This window comes from Elephas maximus, chromosome 21 (assembly GCF_024166365.1).
Source record: "Elephas maximus indicus isolate mEleMax1 chromosome 21, mEleMax1 primary haplotype, whole genome shotgun sequence".
Classification (NCBI taxonomy): Eukaryota; Metazoa; Chordata; class Mammalia; order Proboscidea; family Elephantidae; genus Elephas; species Elephas maximus.
The window spans coordinates 48351432-48368302 of NC_064839.1; positions in this window are offsets into that span (position 1 = coordinate 48351432).

The window sequence follows — 16871 nt, forward strand, 5'->3', positions numbered from 1 at the left end:
ACTAGAAGTCTGAATTCAGGGCATGGCTTTAGGAGGAGGTCCTTCCTTGTCTATTTCAGCTTCTAGTAGATGCCAGTAATCCTTGGTGTTCCTGAGCTTATAGAGTCATCTGTTTCCATTGCCTGTCCTCCTCTTCCCCCTGTGTATCTGTTCTGGTCTTTTTATAACTCAGAAGTGATTAGATTTAGGATACATCCTACACTGGTAAGACCTCATTAATGTAGCAAAAGAATTGCATCAGGTAGGGCTTGTGCCCCTATCTATATAACACTTGATGTGATGAAAGGGATGGAAGCTAAAACATACCATTGAAGGAAATGTACTCCTTCTTCTAGTCCATGTAAACAGGTGGGGATAATAGTTCATTTCCAAACAGGGTTATATTTATAAGCACCCAAAAACTTCTAGGCTACGCTGCCTGTCTCTGCTATAGCTGAGAGAGCTCTAGATGAGGAGTGAGGAAACATGGCCTTGGATACTGTTCTAGTTGCTACTGCTATGGACCAAACCAGCTGAAACTAAATGGTGTAAAACAACCACTAGTTTGTTTTGCTCATGGATTCTGTTGATCAGAAATTTGGAACAGGCTTAGCAGGAATGGTTCTTCTCTGCTCCACAACATCTGGGCCTCAGCAAGGAAGGTTTGAAGACATGGAGAAGACTCATTACCTGAGACTGGAATCATATGTAGACTCGCCCACTCACATGTCTGGGGATTGGTGCTGGCTGTCAGCTAGGACTAGGGCTCTCAGCTGGAACACCTGTACATGACTTCTTCATGTGATCATTTCACATGGCCAGGTGGGACTTTCTCAAAAAGCAAGGTCTCAGAAGAAGCAAGCAGACTGATTCACCTTTGTAACCTAGCCTTGGAATCACATACCCTATCTTCCACCATAGTCATGGGCCTGCACAAGTTCAAGGGGAGGAAACACAGACCTCATCAATTGATGGAAGCAGGGTTATGGTCACATAGTGAGAAGAGTATGCAGGATGGGATGTATTGCAATGGCCATGTGTGAAAACACAAGCTGCCACAAATCATAAATCTGTCACATACTGCCTATGTGTTTCTGGAAATTTCTTAAGCCTTTCTGTATCTTAGTTTTCTCAGCTATAAAATGGAGAAAATAAATACTTTCTCATCAGCTTTCTGAAGAACTTTATAAATAGGTAAATGGGGTAGATAATATAACTAATACCACTGGCATATGATCATTTAAGAGACTGGACAGTTGTAGGCTGTAGCTCCCATAGATTCTGGTTCTTGTCACTTCTCTGCTTTCCCCACTGGGCTATGAGCATCTGGCACCTAGTAGGCCCTCAACAAATATATCTTGGTTGAAAGAAAAGATGATTGTCCCATTTCTTGGGTTCCCATTATTCTGACATAAAACCCAAATTCATTGCTCTACCCTCACCTGTGCTTCTGACTCCCACTGACCTTCCAGACTGATCTGCTGTCACTCTCCCTCTTGCTCACTTCCTTGCACTCACACTGTTCTTTTCGGTTCATTGACTATGTCAAGTCTTTCCTGATTCCAGGACTTGGCATTGCTTTTACCTCTTTTTGGAACAATTCTCTTCCCTTGCTGCCTATCTTCCTTCCCCTTGCTAACTTCATCTCATCTTTGGGTTTTCACTAAAATGTCTGTATGCATAAAAAGCCTTCCTTTCACCTCTCAGGCTAGACTATACACCACCATGATGTCTGCTCTTGAGGAACCCATAGTGTTCTTCATGGCAGAGGTATGTTTACCTTACTAAATCACGAGCTCTTGTCCACCATAGCATTGACAGCAACTAGCCCAAGGACTGGCCCATGGTAGATCAATCATATTGGTTGAATGAAAGTAGGGACAGCTTGTGCTGTAAATTTGACTAGTGTGATATTGATGAACTAGAATGCCCACCTGTTTACATGGAACAGAAGAATGAGAACATTTCCTTCAATGGTATGTTTTAGCTTTCATTCCTTTGTTAGGTATTGTATAGACATGGGCACAGGCCCTGGTTGATGCAACATACCATTAAACTCCCTAACCACATCTCCTACTTCTTTGCCCTGGCTCACCTGCTCCAGCCACACTGGCCTCTTTGTTGCTTCTCAATCATCTCAGGCATACTCCTACCTCATGACTTTTGCACTCACTGCTCCCTTTGCCTGGAACACTTTTTCCTCAGGTATTCTCATGGCTTAGACACCTCCTGAGATCTTTGCTCAAATGTTGTCTCCTTTATAAGGCCTTCCAATACCACATATTTAAAATTGCATATTCCACCCCTAGAAATCTCTATTTACCCTCCCTACTTTATTTTTCTTCACACCACTCATCACCATCTGACATACAATAAATATTTGTTGTCTGTATCTCCCCAGTAGAATGTGAGCTCCATGAGGACAGGGATTTTTGTTTGTTTTGTTTCCTCCTATATCCATAGCTCTTAGAACAATGCCTGGCACATAGTAGCTGCCCAATGATTATCTATGGAATAAACAAATGAGTGAGTGAGGTAGGATGAAACCATGCTAGTCATGCTTTGCTGATCCAACATGGAACTCCAAAAGCTCTTGGAAGTTTTAGTGGGGCACTAGCCAGGAGATTGGTAATGAGGGGTACAAAATTACACTCTGAGACTTAAGCCCTAAAATCAGTGCATAACGGGTCTTAACATCTGAAAAAGAAGGGATGACTTCAAGGCTGAAAGACTTCTCAGCAATCTAGAAAAATGAATAGACATATCTAATGAAAAACACGTTAGTCAAAAGGGATTTTAATCTGTTCATGAAAGCAGAGAGAAAGAACTTTGGAGGTAACTTTTAGCAATGTCCATCCAAACTCTTCCTAGAGGAAAGCGGATTGCCAACCAACTTGGAGGGTTCTGGTCCCATTGGCAAGGACATTCCTTAAGGAGATGTTTGAAGGAAGTAAAGTCAGTTGACTTTGGTTCTATTGGCAAGAATATCTTCATGGTGAATTGGCTGTATCAGGTTATTTCACCCTGATGCTCCTATGCATTCAGTGTCTTTCAATTCCATTAAAGTTTCAGATAAAATAGTTTTGGCTTCCCTTACAGGTTTTGATCTAGGAAGAAACTTGACTAATTGGAAGAACATGTAAAAGCTTCTATGCCAGCCATTTATCATTTCATGTTAATAAATTGACATCCCAGTTTTGTAACAAGTCTCATGAGTTTTAGTAATGTGATTCAGTGTTTGAGAGAAGGAACTGATCTTTCTGTGCTGGAAAAGTCAGCTTTCTGAGCCTTTAAGACTAAGAGCTCAACCCTGGGATGCTGGTAAATTCATCAAAGGAATGAATTCCACTTTGTGCAGTCTTTTAAGTCATAGACTGTTCCTTGATGGTTGACCCCACAACATCTGCACTTGGGAGTCCATGGCCATGTTTCTAGAAGTTTTCTTTGTATGGGACACTTTATTTCTAGCTGTACTCCTATGAGAATTTCTTGCTGGTGAGCTGATGCTCATTTACCAGATTTAGATCTCCAAGTCTTAGATATCATCAGGCATGTAACACTTTTTGTAGATATGCCTTTAATAGCTGGGAAAGCTGTAAAATGTTTAGGTCTTAGGTAAACTACTTCTCCCAACTAGCTGACCCCCACGTAATATTTTGAATTTGTCGTTTGACAACTTTACATTTAGATTTCTAATTTCCCTATCAGATGTGAGCCCACAGTGAAAATGCCATCTGTTAGTTACAGTCTAAACTGGAAACTATATTAAGCTGCAATTTTTAATTAGCAATGTCCATGAGAAATGTGGCTCCTGATTCCTTTCCCATCTCCCTCTCCTGAAATCAGCTTCATGCTGATGCCTTCCTTATACTCCACAATTGAGAATTCCAGGCCTTTATTTCTTGCCTTCTGTATATTTCTACACAGCAGACTGTGGTCAAGTTACCATGTTGCATGGCCAAGACGGGGGAAAGGGAGGGAGATAATAAAGTACTGCTATATTTGGGTGATGAGAACCCAGCAGTACACTCAATAGACTGCTTAGGGTAGGTGAAGGCTTTTCTCAATCAACCCAATGAAGCACTGAGCATCCCAAGACAAGTAACTACTATTCGGGGATGTTTATTATTATTTCTTTAATTTCCTGATGATATAATTTCCTTTTTTAAAAATTTTTATTGTGCTTTAAAGCAAGTTCACAATTCAAGTCAGTTTCTCATACAAAAATATATACACACATTGTTATGTGACTATTTGGGAACTTCATAACACTTGACTTCATTTAAAAAATTGGTGAGAAAATTGATGCTGAAACCATGTCTACACACATTTTTTTTTTTTTGAAGGGGGGGAGTGTTAAGTTTCTGTTTAACAGTCTCTTTAGAAAATGCAGAGTTACATAGTATATTATTTAGAATGCATCCAGCTGCAAGTAAAAAATGCCCAAGTAATAGTGGCTTAAATAATAAAGATATTTAAATATATCGCATAATAAGAAGTTGGCTCCGCAGCTCAATGAGGTAAAGAGGGTCTCAGTGTCTCTAAGATTATTTTTAGCTTTTACTTCATGGGGGGAAATGGTTGCCACCACTCCAAGCATCAAGTCTTGTATTCCAAACAGAAAAGCAGGGAAACAAAACCACTTTCTCCTCCTGAGTCTGTATTGTTTTATTGGCAAAGGAAACGTTCCCAGCCAACTTACCCTTGTGTCCATTGGACAGGGTTTAGTTACATGCCCACTCTTAGACCAATCACTGGCAAAGAAAGAAGGAATTACCACAACGTTTTAGAACAAGCTGGAGCTGAGAAGGGGCTGGATGCCTTCCATGAGATGAAGAAATTTCTGTTCTGCACCTCAATAATGGTGGTTCAGTGGCAGAATTTTCACTTTCCATGTGGGAGATCCAGATTCATTTCCTGGTCAATGCACCTCATGTGTATGTCACTGGAGATTTGTGTGTTGCTGTAATGCTGAACAGGTTTCAGCAGAGCTTTCAGACCTAGATGGACTAGGAAGAAAGACCTGATGATCTAGCTCTGAAAAACCAGCCAATGAAAACCGTATGGAACATGGTGGTCCAATCTGCAACCAATCGTGGGAATGGTACAGGACTGGGCAGCATTTTGTTCCACTGTACATGGGGTCATTGTGAGTTGGGGGCTGACTCCATGGCAGCTAACAAACACAACAACCTCAGTGATACAGGGTTTCTTAGCAGAATGGGTAGAAATGAAAATGTCTTCCACAAGCATATTTTGATCAACTGTATAAAGGAATTTAAAAAATTATTCTTAAATTTGTAGAGATAAGAACCAAAGAAATTCTTCACTGAGGAGAGAGAGTGGGTGGATTGGATGCTAGGATGCGCAGGTATGCAGGTATTGATTCAGCATCAATTTACCTGTCTCTAGGAAATTCCTGTGACGTTTTCTTCATTTAGCCTGCCCCTAGGGTATAAAATACACTTAAGCATCAGCCTCCACAAACCATACAGCATAACTTGTCACCTGTCACAGATGACTGCCCCTTGCCAGCCCGTATCCCACCAAACTTGAACTGTAAGGTATGGTCACTGCCTGTTGTTCCCTGTTATGTTGTTGAGGCGTGACTGCCAACTTCCAAGACTCCATTCAGGATGGCATCCCGCAGGCAAATGCACTGGCCGGAGTGTACCAGGTAGAAGTCATTTTTGCAGAGTTAAACTGAAGCCTTAAGTGGCAAGTGAAATTTGACAGAAGGGAGGGACAACCACATTTTCTGCAAGAACATGAAAAATCATGGTTATTAGATAAGCCAGGAAAAGAACAAAATTACACAGGTATGAAGAAAATCCTTTGCCTAGAGGGGCTGAAAAATACAGACCTCAGAGACGGGGCGGGATTACTCTGGATGCAAAGCGATGTTACCAATAAAGGGAGAGAATAAAGGGAGGACGGCATAGCCAGCTTATACATTTGGTTCAATTGCCTGTTCTGTGGCAACAACACCTTTCAAATGAAGGCATTGGTATGAAGACCCACTGAGGTTCATTTTTCTGAGCCTGAAGCCATCTCTAAATAAAAATGTAGTCATTACTTGAGATGCACTGTGTAAAAATTAGTCTAATACCAGATGGAAGGAGCCATGTCTGCAATCACAGTGGGAAGAGCATTGTTTATTGAGCATTGACCTTGTACTGTGAGCATGCTGCATTCATTATCTCACTTAATTCTTACAGTCACTGTCTGAAGCAGGTAATTTTATTACCTCCATCTGACAGATCAAAAGGATTGCGGCTTAATAAGGCTTGAGTCATAAGTGGAAAGGTGAGGATGTAGACTCAAGCTGTCTGAATCCAAAATCTGCATTCCTAACCTCTACCCTGTACTGTCAGCCGAAATTAAAAATACTGAAGTTGTATAAGGGAATTGTAACTCTGATTGGATAAACTGAATACTACAGCTTGTATGTTCCTCAGAAGTAAGATGATGATGTGGACTTTGGAATATGTATTATGGACTTTTTCTGTTGTACTTGACAGATTCCCAACCCAAACTGGCTCAAACAAAAAAGAAAATGCATTGAGTCCTATGGTAAGCTGAATAATGCCCCCCTACCCCCAAAATGTCCATAACTGAATCACCGGAAGTCATGAATAAGTTACCTTACAGAGCAAATGGGACTTTGCAGATGTGGTTAATTTAAGGATCTTGAGATGGGAGATTATTTTGGATTGTCTGGGTGGGCTCAATGCAATAACAAGGGTCCTTCTAAAAGCCCTTAGCTCCTGTGTGGGCTGACCTGGCTGCTGAAAAACCTTTCTGCAGGGCAGCCTTCCCCCACTAGCCAAGGTCTCTCTGCCCTGTTATCTGTACCCTCCTTCAAACAAGAGACACCAACCTCCAGAATGGCACCCAGACTCTAGCTCGGGTTGGGCAGTGCTTACCTTCTAGACTTGGGGTTTGTTTTAAAAAATGAGCAAGGAGGCACATGATATCAATGGCACAGTTGCAGGTAAACTTCTTAGCCAGTCCTGTTAGAGTGCTGCTCAGACTTCCTTTTCTTCGAATGCCTCAAACAGAGAGCCTCAGACATATTTCTCTGATTCATGCCTCGCGTGGGGTGCCTCTCCTTCAGTGTTCATAGCTGGGTAGGGCAGACACTTTCATTCTTGGTTCTAAAACCAAATTGAATTTTCCTGATCCTTCAAAAATGTAAGTCAGATCATGTCATCCTTTGTTCAGAGCTATCTGATGACTTTTCCTCTCAGGGTCAAGGCCAAGTCCTAACATGGCATTACATGGCCCTGCCCCATGAGGCACCTGTTCACTCTTTGGCCTTCTCACCTGCTACTCTCATCTAGCTCACTCCACGACAGTCACCTGGCCTCCTTACTTATTTCTGTTATTGTCTGTTTGTCCTCATCCCTCGCTATCAGGCAAGTTTTGTGAAGCTGGGAATTTTTATCCATTTTGCTTATTGCTGTAGCCCCAGCATCTGGAAGAATACCTGTACATAATAGGTGCTCAGTAAGTATCAGTCAAATTGTGTTGATGGATTAACTCCTGCATGTGTGCATGCATTCAATTCTCCAACATTTACTGGATAGTGCAAAATGCCAGCTAATGAGCTAGGACTTGGAGTCAGCTCACTGACTCCAAGCTCAAGACGGTCTCTTTGTCTCTTCGTCTGAACAGTTCAGAGCCTGGTGGTAAGAGAATGGCATGCAAACCAACAATAGCAATCCAGTGTGATAATTACTAAGGTGGTGTAAGCCCAGGGTGCAATGTGAGCGTGGGGAAGGAGGAGCACGAGTCAGGGCTGAGATTTCTTCCCACTTCTGTATATGTAATTCTACCTGGAGACCCAACACATAATTGCTATTTCATTGTTTATTTCCCGTTGGAACTGTCTCTAGGTGTGTACACCACTTTTCTGAGCAAACACATTCTAAATCCAATAGGTTTCCCTGTTCCCATGTTGAGTTCTAATTCCTGGGTCATTTAATCCCAAAATACTGGTGCTTGTTGGCAGAGAATTGCCGTTTCCTCTCCTCACTGAAGGGAAATGGAAAACCAGGCAGCACTGCTTCCCCTGGATGCTAAGTAAGCAGTGCAGAGAGCTGGGCTGGGCTGCTTCTGACCACTGTCTGGTCACAAGAGGCTCATGCTGGACTGGAAGAAAAGCAGAGTGCTTCCTACTCTGGACTTTTACATTTGCTCTTCCCTATGCCAGGCTCTCCCCATGGCTCTTTGGGTGGTATTATGGGTTGATTTGTGCCTCCCAAAAAAGATATGTTCAAGTCGTAACCCCCAGTTCCCGTGAATGTGACCTAGTTTGGAAATAATGTCTCCGCAGATGTAATTAGCTCAGTACATATGAGGTCATGTTGGAGTAGGGTGGGTCTCTACACAGAAGACAATCATGTGAAAATGGAGGCAGAGATTGGAGTGATGCTGCCACAAGCCAAGGAATGCCAAGGATTGCCAGTAGTCATCAGAATCAAGGAGAGGGACATGAAACAGTTGACTCCTTAGAGCCTCCAGAAGGAACCAACCCCCCTGACACCTTGATTTTGGACTTCTGGCCCCCAGAACTGTGAGAGAATAAATTTCTGTTGTAAGCCATCCAGTTTGGAGTTCTTGGTTACAGTACTAGAAAAACTAATATAAACGGTCTGTTTCTTCCCATTATATAAGCCTTAGTTTAAATGTCACCTTCTTGGATAAGCAGTCCCTGGGACCCTATGTAAAATTGTTACATCATATTACTAACTGTAATCTGAATGCATCTCATTTTCTGTCTGTCTCTCTCATTAGTTAAGTTCTAGAAGGACAGGAACTGCTTCTGCCTTTTCACTGCTGTGTCCCCAATGCACAGTGACTGACACATAGTAGGTGCTCTGTAAATATTTATTGAATAAACAGTTAGGAGAGACATACTTGTGCTACAGCATCATGGAATCTTGGAATTTATAGGAGCCAGTACCAGTTGTTTCTTTTCTTTTCTTTTTAATTTTTATTGCGCTTTAAGTGAAAGTTTACAAATCAAGTCAGTCTCCCACACAAAAACTTATATACACCTTGCTACATACTCCCAGTTGCTCTCCCCTTAATGAGACAGCCCGCTCCCTCCCTCCACTCTCTGTTTTCGTGTCCATTTCACCAGCTTCCAGTTGTTTCTTTTTCGCATCTGAGAAAGGTGAGACTCAGTAAAGGAAGCAGCTCACCTGAAGCCACCCTGGAAGAAGAGTCCACACCATAATACCACTTCAGGTGGACATGACATCTGCTGCTTTTGATGGGAGCTCTAACCTTGTGGGTCACTATTGAGCCTCTCCTCCCATCTACCTGCACCACTCAGCTCTTACTACAGAGTCCACTGGCACCATAGGTGACAAGCACCAAACCACTATCAATTCCAAGATGGCCTCAAACACTGTTTGATAGTGCTGTGAGTGCCAATGAAAAAATAATCACTTCAGTCTTCTACTTCCAGTGTATTCTGAAATTGCCAACTCTTCTTATGTGTGTTGTTTTCAAGAGCTGTAATATACATAAAATTTAAGTGCACAGCTCAATGAGTGTTTACACATGTGTACATCAAAATAACCACCACCACTCAGATGAAAATACAAGATATTTCCATCACCTGAGAGAGCTCCCTTGTGCTCTCTCCCGGTTAATAGACCCAAAACAGAACTACTATTCTGACTCTCTCAGCATGAATTAATTTTGCTTGTTCTTGCACTTTATATAATGCCATCATTCAGTACTTTTTTGTGCGTCTGGCTTTTTTCAGTCTATATTTTCTCTTTGAGATTCAGTAATCTGTTCTTTTTCGTTGCTGTGTACTATTAAATAGTGTGAACACACTGCCATTTATTTGTTCATTCTACTCTTGGTGGGCATATTTAGGTTGTTTCTAGTTTTTGTTGATTGTGAATAGCATTGCTATGAACATATCATAAATGTATTTTTGTAGATTAAGCATTCATTTCTGCTGTGTAAATATCAGGTGGAAATGGTGATGTATGTTAATTTTAATAAATACCACCAAATATTTTTGCAAAGTGGTCGTACCAATTTTTACTCCTGCCTACAGTGTATAAGCATTCCATTTCCTCTACATCTTCACCCACAGTTGGTATTGCTTATCTCGGTGCAAATGGTTAATATGCTCAGCTGCTCACCAAAAGTTTGGAGTTTTGAGTCCACCCAGAGGCATCTCAGAAGAAAGAACTGGCAATCTACTTTTGAAAAATCAGCCATGAATACCATACAGAGCACAGTTCTGCTCTGACACACATGGGTAGGCGTGAGTTGGAATGGACTCAATGGCGACCTTTTTTTTGGGATATCTCACTATGGTTTTACTTTGCTTTTTTCCTAATAACTAAGGACTTTGGCATATTTTCTTGTGTTTCTTTAACGCCATATTCTGAACAACTACACATGTCTTGTGTAGAACATGTACTCACCCAAGTTTACAAACAGCTCTTAATTTCCATGTCCTCTTTCATGAACCTTTGTTGTACCTACTACAAAATGTAGTCATCTCCACCTACGTAAGAATGTAAACCAGAAACCTGAATACTCTCTCCACTATTCTCTGCATATAAGTGGTCACAAAGCCCTATTGACCCTATTTCAGAAATATCTCCTGGATTTGTTTGCTTCTTTTTGTTCACTTTGTGACCACCCCAATTTTTTTAGTAGAGAAAGAGAGTGGTAAGTGTCAGTGTTCATATTCCCTTAAGTGAGGAATGGGCCCCATCTATCTGAGAGAGTCTTCCTCTTTGACTCAGCTTGTTACACAACTGAAATACAGAATGTAATAACAATGATGATGACTGCTAGCATTTGTATAATGTTTAATCTTTTTCAGGACTTAAAAGTTCTTCACATGGATTATCTGATTTAATTCTTACAATATCCCTGTGGAGTAGGCACTCTTGTCATCCCCCAGTTTCAAATGAGGAAACTGAACCTCAAAAAACAGGTTAAGTAATTTGAGCAAGGGTGCTAAGTATTTGAGCTGGGGTCCAAAACCACAGAGACTGTCCCTGAAGGAGATGGTTTGACCACTGTATTAAATTTGGCAGTGGTGCTTAATTAAAAGTTACAAGCTCATATTTAATAAACAGAGTTCACTTTTCTATACCATTGTGGTTTGGAGAGTCATAGTTTTGCAGCTGGGAGTGAAGTGGATTTGACAGCTGCCATCTTGGCTAGAGAAAGGTTCTCTGCTGTTGGAAACACAGTGGTATTGAAGCCAACAGTCCAGGTTTGAGTCTCTCCAGAGCCAGTTGTTTTCACATGGAGGAAAACTATGCTCAGAATTGGGGAGAGATGTGAATTACAGGGGAACTGGGTCAAGGAGTGTGGATGAGTCTCTGTAAACTACTCCACTGTTGGAATCTGGGGTACAGATGTGTCCTTGTACCTAACTTTAAGTCCCATGAATGCTCTCCCTTATTCTCTGTGCCCCAGGCACACTAGCCTTCCTGCTATTCCACTCACCAGCTGCCCTTGCTCTTCCCGCTCACTGAAATGCTCTTCCCCACACGTTCACTCCTTTTAGATCTCTGCTCAAATGTGTAATCCTAGATGCTATCTGAAATAGCTCCCCCTGCCGCTGTGCCTTGTGCCTTCTTTCCTTTATAGCACTTATCATTATCAGATTATATATATATAATCTGAGTAGAACTGCCCCATAGGGTTTCCAAGGAGTGTCTGGTGGATTTGAACTGCCCACCTTTTGGTTACCAGCTGAGCTCGCAATCACTGTGCCACCAGGGCTATATATATATATATATACACACACACACACACACATACATACATACACACACATAATACACATATGTATATATGTGTATATATACACTCACATATGTATATCTGTGTGTACGTATGTATTGTTTATGGTTAATTGTCTCCCTCCCTCACTAGAATGTATCCTGCATGAGGGCAGGACATTGTTTTGCTCACTATTTTAACTTTAGCTGGCACAGGTTGTTAGTAGTCGAGTTGGCTCTGACTCATGGGGACCCTGTGTACAACTGAACAAAACATTGCCGGGTCCTGCGCCATCTTCACAATTGTTGGTATGCTCGAATCCATTGTTGTGGCCACCAGGGGGCTTCATCTTTCAGCACTACACTGGACAATATTCTGTTGTGATCCATAGGGTTTTCACTCGATAATTTTTGGAAGTAGACCAAGCCTTTACTCCTAGTCTGTCTTAGTCTGGAAGCTCTGCTGAAACCTATCGTGAGAAACCCTGCTGGTATTTGAAATACCAACGGCATAGCTTCCAGCATCATAGCCACACGCAAGCCACCACAGTATGACAAACTGACAGATGGGTGGTGGTCTGGCACATAGTGGAGCTCAGTAAGTATTTGTGAAATGAATTAATGTGATCATGAATGAATGAATGAGTTGTCTAGCTTCCTAATATAGAAGCACTTGACATTTACTGAGCACATATAGTGTCAAGTAGCATACCAAGGACTTTACCCAGGTAATCTTATTTGATTCTTATAAAATCTCTAAGAGAAAGCTGTTGTCATTATTCCAGATAAGGAACCTGAGGCTCAGAGAGTTACATTAATGCATCCAATGTCACAAGCTACTAAGTGACAGAATTTGGTTTTTGGCCAGACCCTATGCCTCTAATGTCGCCAAAAAGTTGCTGAATTGGGCATGGCCTCACCATTGTTTCCATGGCAACAGGTCGTGCCATTAATGCTATTGCAGGATCAAGTGGCAACATTGAGCTTGGATAGAGGGACCCCATGCTGAAAGCACACATATTTAAACAAGCTAGAAGAAAATTAGGAAATAATAGGCTTGGTAAATTAATTCTTATTTTCTCCACTTTTCATTTTTACTCTATAAACCTCCTCCTGGTCAGGAAAAGTGATTCTACTTGATATTTCCTTTTCATGTTACAAAAATGATCTCTGCTATGTGGAAGATGTATTTTGTCTTCAAGAATGTCCATGTTTAACCCCAGTACTAGAGGTCATGCTACTTCTTTACAGCAGCCGTGTTATCTCAGAGTACAAGGAGAGAATGCGGAGCCAGATTTCATTTTGTTCCTGGTGCCCTCAGCAATTTTCAGTACGTTGTAAACAGCTAAATAGGAATAACCTCTTAGAAGCATGTTAGTGGGTTTATTTAATCACTGACAAAAGAGTATATTTTCTAGGTGGAAAGGATCGCAGAAAGGTGTATGTGATCAGTTAGAATGGCAGAGACCTAGGAGTGAGGCTTAAGCAACTCCAATTACATGATTTGGGGTGCTTCTACATGGTTTGACAATGATCTAGAAAGCCCTGCTTTGTAAGGGTAGCCATATGCTCTCCCTTGCTAGGAATCAGAAACATCCCCTTGCACAAAAACCTCACGTATTCTCTGGGTAGCTGGGCCAGTCCTGTCCCCCACCCCTGGGGATTCTGCCAGTGTCACCATTTGGTTCTAGTACCTGGGGATCATCAAGATTTTTCAAAGCATTGGTATTTCCAAGGGCAAAGACTGCAGCTGAAGAACTGTGCAGGCTGGTAGACAAAGCCAGAGGAAGCACAGTGTACAGCCTTGAGAATTTGTGGAGTTGTTTTCTTAGACACCATTTGCATCTTAGATGCCATGGGGTATGGAGGCTGCCTCTAGTCTAATAGCCAACCTTTAAGAACGGGTAAAAGTTCTAAACAAGGAATGATACTTATGTCATTAATGATATTTAAAATACAGTTATCATATTACTAAGTAATAATCAGTCAGCATCATCAATAACAACATAGAAAACACCCTCAGCTTCTCACCTTTGAATCATCCCACTACCTATACCAACAAGTGTAGGGCTTGGGAGCCTCATTTATTTAGAATCCTTAACCCCATTCCCTGGCCACATGTGTCAGTCAGGGTCCTAGCAGAAAAATGATGGCATATTCAAATTAATTTGAGGAGTGCTTAACAAAGGAACAATTTACAATGTGTGGGCAGGGTGTAGGGAAGTCACAAAGAATAGTGCAGTGCCCAAGGGGAAAGGAGAAGAAGAGGGAATGGTTACTGAAACCATTGTCCATGGTGACAAAAGATTAGTGGTTACTAATGCATTTTTTTAATGCAGAGTAGGGGAATGAAGAGTTAAAAAAAAAAATGCACACAACATGAAAACAAACAACAAAGAAACAGCCCACACTAATAGAAGGAAAAAAAAATACTAGAAGAAAATATGGGATTTTAGTCATATTTAGCTGATCTCAGAAGAGAAAAGGACGTTTTAAGCATAAAATGCCTGGAAATACAGTAAAGGAAAGTTCAAGAGGTTGTGTAGGATATTTTACCCTATATTTCTTCTAGTACTTAAAAATCTTCATTTGCTTTTATAAACAATGTTGTTGTGAACATCCTTGTGTATGTACCTTGGTGCTTTTTTGCCAGGTGCCTCTATGGTCAACTCCTAGCAATGAAACTTCTGTGTCAATGGATATGTATAGTTTAATCATTATATTGTTCGTCCTTATCCTTTGTAGTGGATTTCACTTTATTTTGTCAGAAATTAATGTTGCCACTCCTGCTGTTTTTTGATTGTATATTTTTTCCAGCCTTTGAATTTTAGTTTGTGTTTTTAAGTCTAAGGCTTGTCTCTTGTAGGCAGCATATAGACGCATCGTTTTTTTTTTTTTTTTCCCTTCTGCCACTCTCTGAACCTTTATTGGTGTATTTAGTCCATTTACATTTACGTAGTTATTGATAGGTATGAGTTTTTTTTAATGAGTTTAGTGCTGTCATTTAATGTCTTTTTTTGTGTGTTGTTGACAGTTTCTTTGTTCCACTTAATCTTCTGTGCTGAGTTGTTTTTCTTTATATATTTTCTTTTCCTCTTTTTCATTGTTTTTGATTTTGTATTTTCCGAGTCTTTATGTTTTTCTTGTCTTTTATTTTGACATGTAAGATCGTTAGTTTTCTTTGTGGTTACCTTAATATTTACCCCTATTTTACTGAGTATAAACCAATCTTTTATTTCTTTGTATCACCTTGACTTTCTCTCCATATGAAAGATCTGTGACTTTATCTTTTAGTCCCTCTTTTTTGTTTAATGTTGTCATTTTTACATGATGACATCTCTGTTTCCCTGTTTTGAGTGTTAGCTTTTATTTATTTTTGTGATTTCCCTATCTGGGTTGATATCTGGTTGCTCTGCCCTGTGTTCTAGTCTGGGGTTGTTAGCTGATGTTATTGATTTTGTAACCAGAGGACTCCCTTTAGTGTTTCTTGCAACTTAGGTTTGGTTTTTGCAAATTTCCTAAACTCCTATTTGTCTGGAAATGTCCTGATTTTGCCATCATATTTGAGAGACAGTTTTGCTGAATATATAATTCTTGGCTGAAAATTTTTTTCCTTCAAGGCTTTGTATATGTCATCCCATTGCCTTCTTGCCTGCGTGGTTTCTGCTGAGTAGTCTGAGCTTAGTCTTGTTGACTCTCATTTGTAGGTGACTTTTTCTTTACCCCTAGCCACTCTTAAAATTCTCTCTTTATCTTTGGTTTTGGCAAGTTTGATTATAATATGTCTTGGTGACTTTCTTTTGGGATCTACCTTGACTGGGTTTCGATGAGCATCTTGGGTAGATATTTTCTCATCTTTCACAATATCAGGGAAGTTTTCTGCCAACAAATCTTCAACAATTCTCTCTGTATATTCTGTTATCCCCCGCCATTCTGGTACTCCAATCACTTGAAGGTTATTCTTCTTGATAGAGTCCCACATAATTCTTAGGGTTTCTTCATTTTTTTAAGTTCTTTTATCTGATTTTTCCTCAGATATGTTGGTGTCAAGTGTTTTGTCTTCAATTTCACTAATTCTGACTTCCATTGCCTCGATTCTGTTACTATGACTTTCTATTGAGTTGTGTAATTCTGAAATTTTATTGTTAATCTTCTGAATTTCTGTTTGCTGTCTCTCTATTGATTCTTGCAACCTATTAAACTTGTCATTATGCTCTTCTCTAATCTTCTTAAGTTCGTCTCTTGCTTTGCCTGTATGCTGCTTGGCTTGTTCTACATTTTGCCTGATCTCCTTCCTGATCTCATGAAGAGTTCTGTATATTAATCTTTTGTATTCTACCTCTGGTAATTCCAGGAAGTTCTCTTCATTCAGCAGATTTCTTGATTCCTTGTTTTGGGAGCTTGCTGAAGCCATCATGGACTGCCTCTTTATATGATGTGATATTGACTATTGTCTCCGAGCGATCAATAAGTTACAGTATTTATTTATTTTATGTTTGCTTACTGTGTCCTAGCTTCTCGTTTTGTGTTGTTTTGATATTCAGTAGGCTGCTTGAGTGAGCTGGTTTCAAGCCCTAAACTCCTGTCACCAGGTGGTTAGAGCTGTTAGTAGGTATGTGAGCCTAGGAGTCCGTTCGCTCTTCTTGTATGGCTTCAGCTCAGGTGTCCAATTAGTCAGTCACCAAGTGTGTGGCACAGGCTCTCACCTACAGTCCTAGACAAGCAGGGGTGATTGGTGTAGGCGCAGGTATCTGGCTGCAGTAAGGGGTTGCATGCTGAGCAAGGCAGGAGACTGACAACTGCCCTGAGTGTCTGTGAGGGAAGCATGTCCCTGTTCCCTGGAGCATGTAGGTGGGTGGGTTTTGTAGTTGTACTATGGGTACCCAATGCTGTTGGCTGTAAGGACTGGGAGGCACCACTTATTCTTGGACTCCTGTCACAGGTGGTTAGGTGGCATATGTGGAGCCACCAATTCTCAGGCCTCTGATGTGTGCAGGTGAGGACCCTGCTTAATAGGCAGAGTGGTGCCAGATGTCCTGAACCTACCTTTCCACCATGTAGCTGAAATAGTTGAAGTTAGACTTCAGGTGTGTACCCTGTTGTACTGTGCTA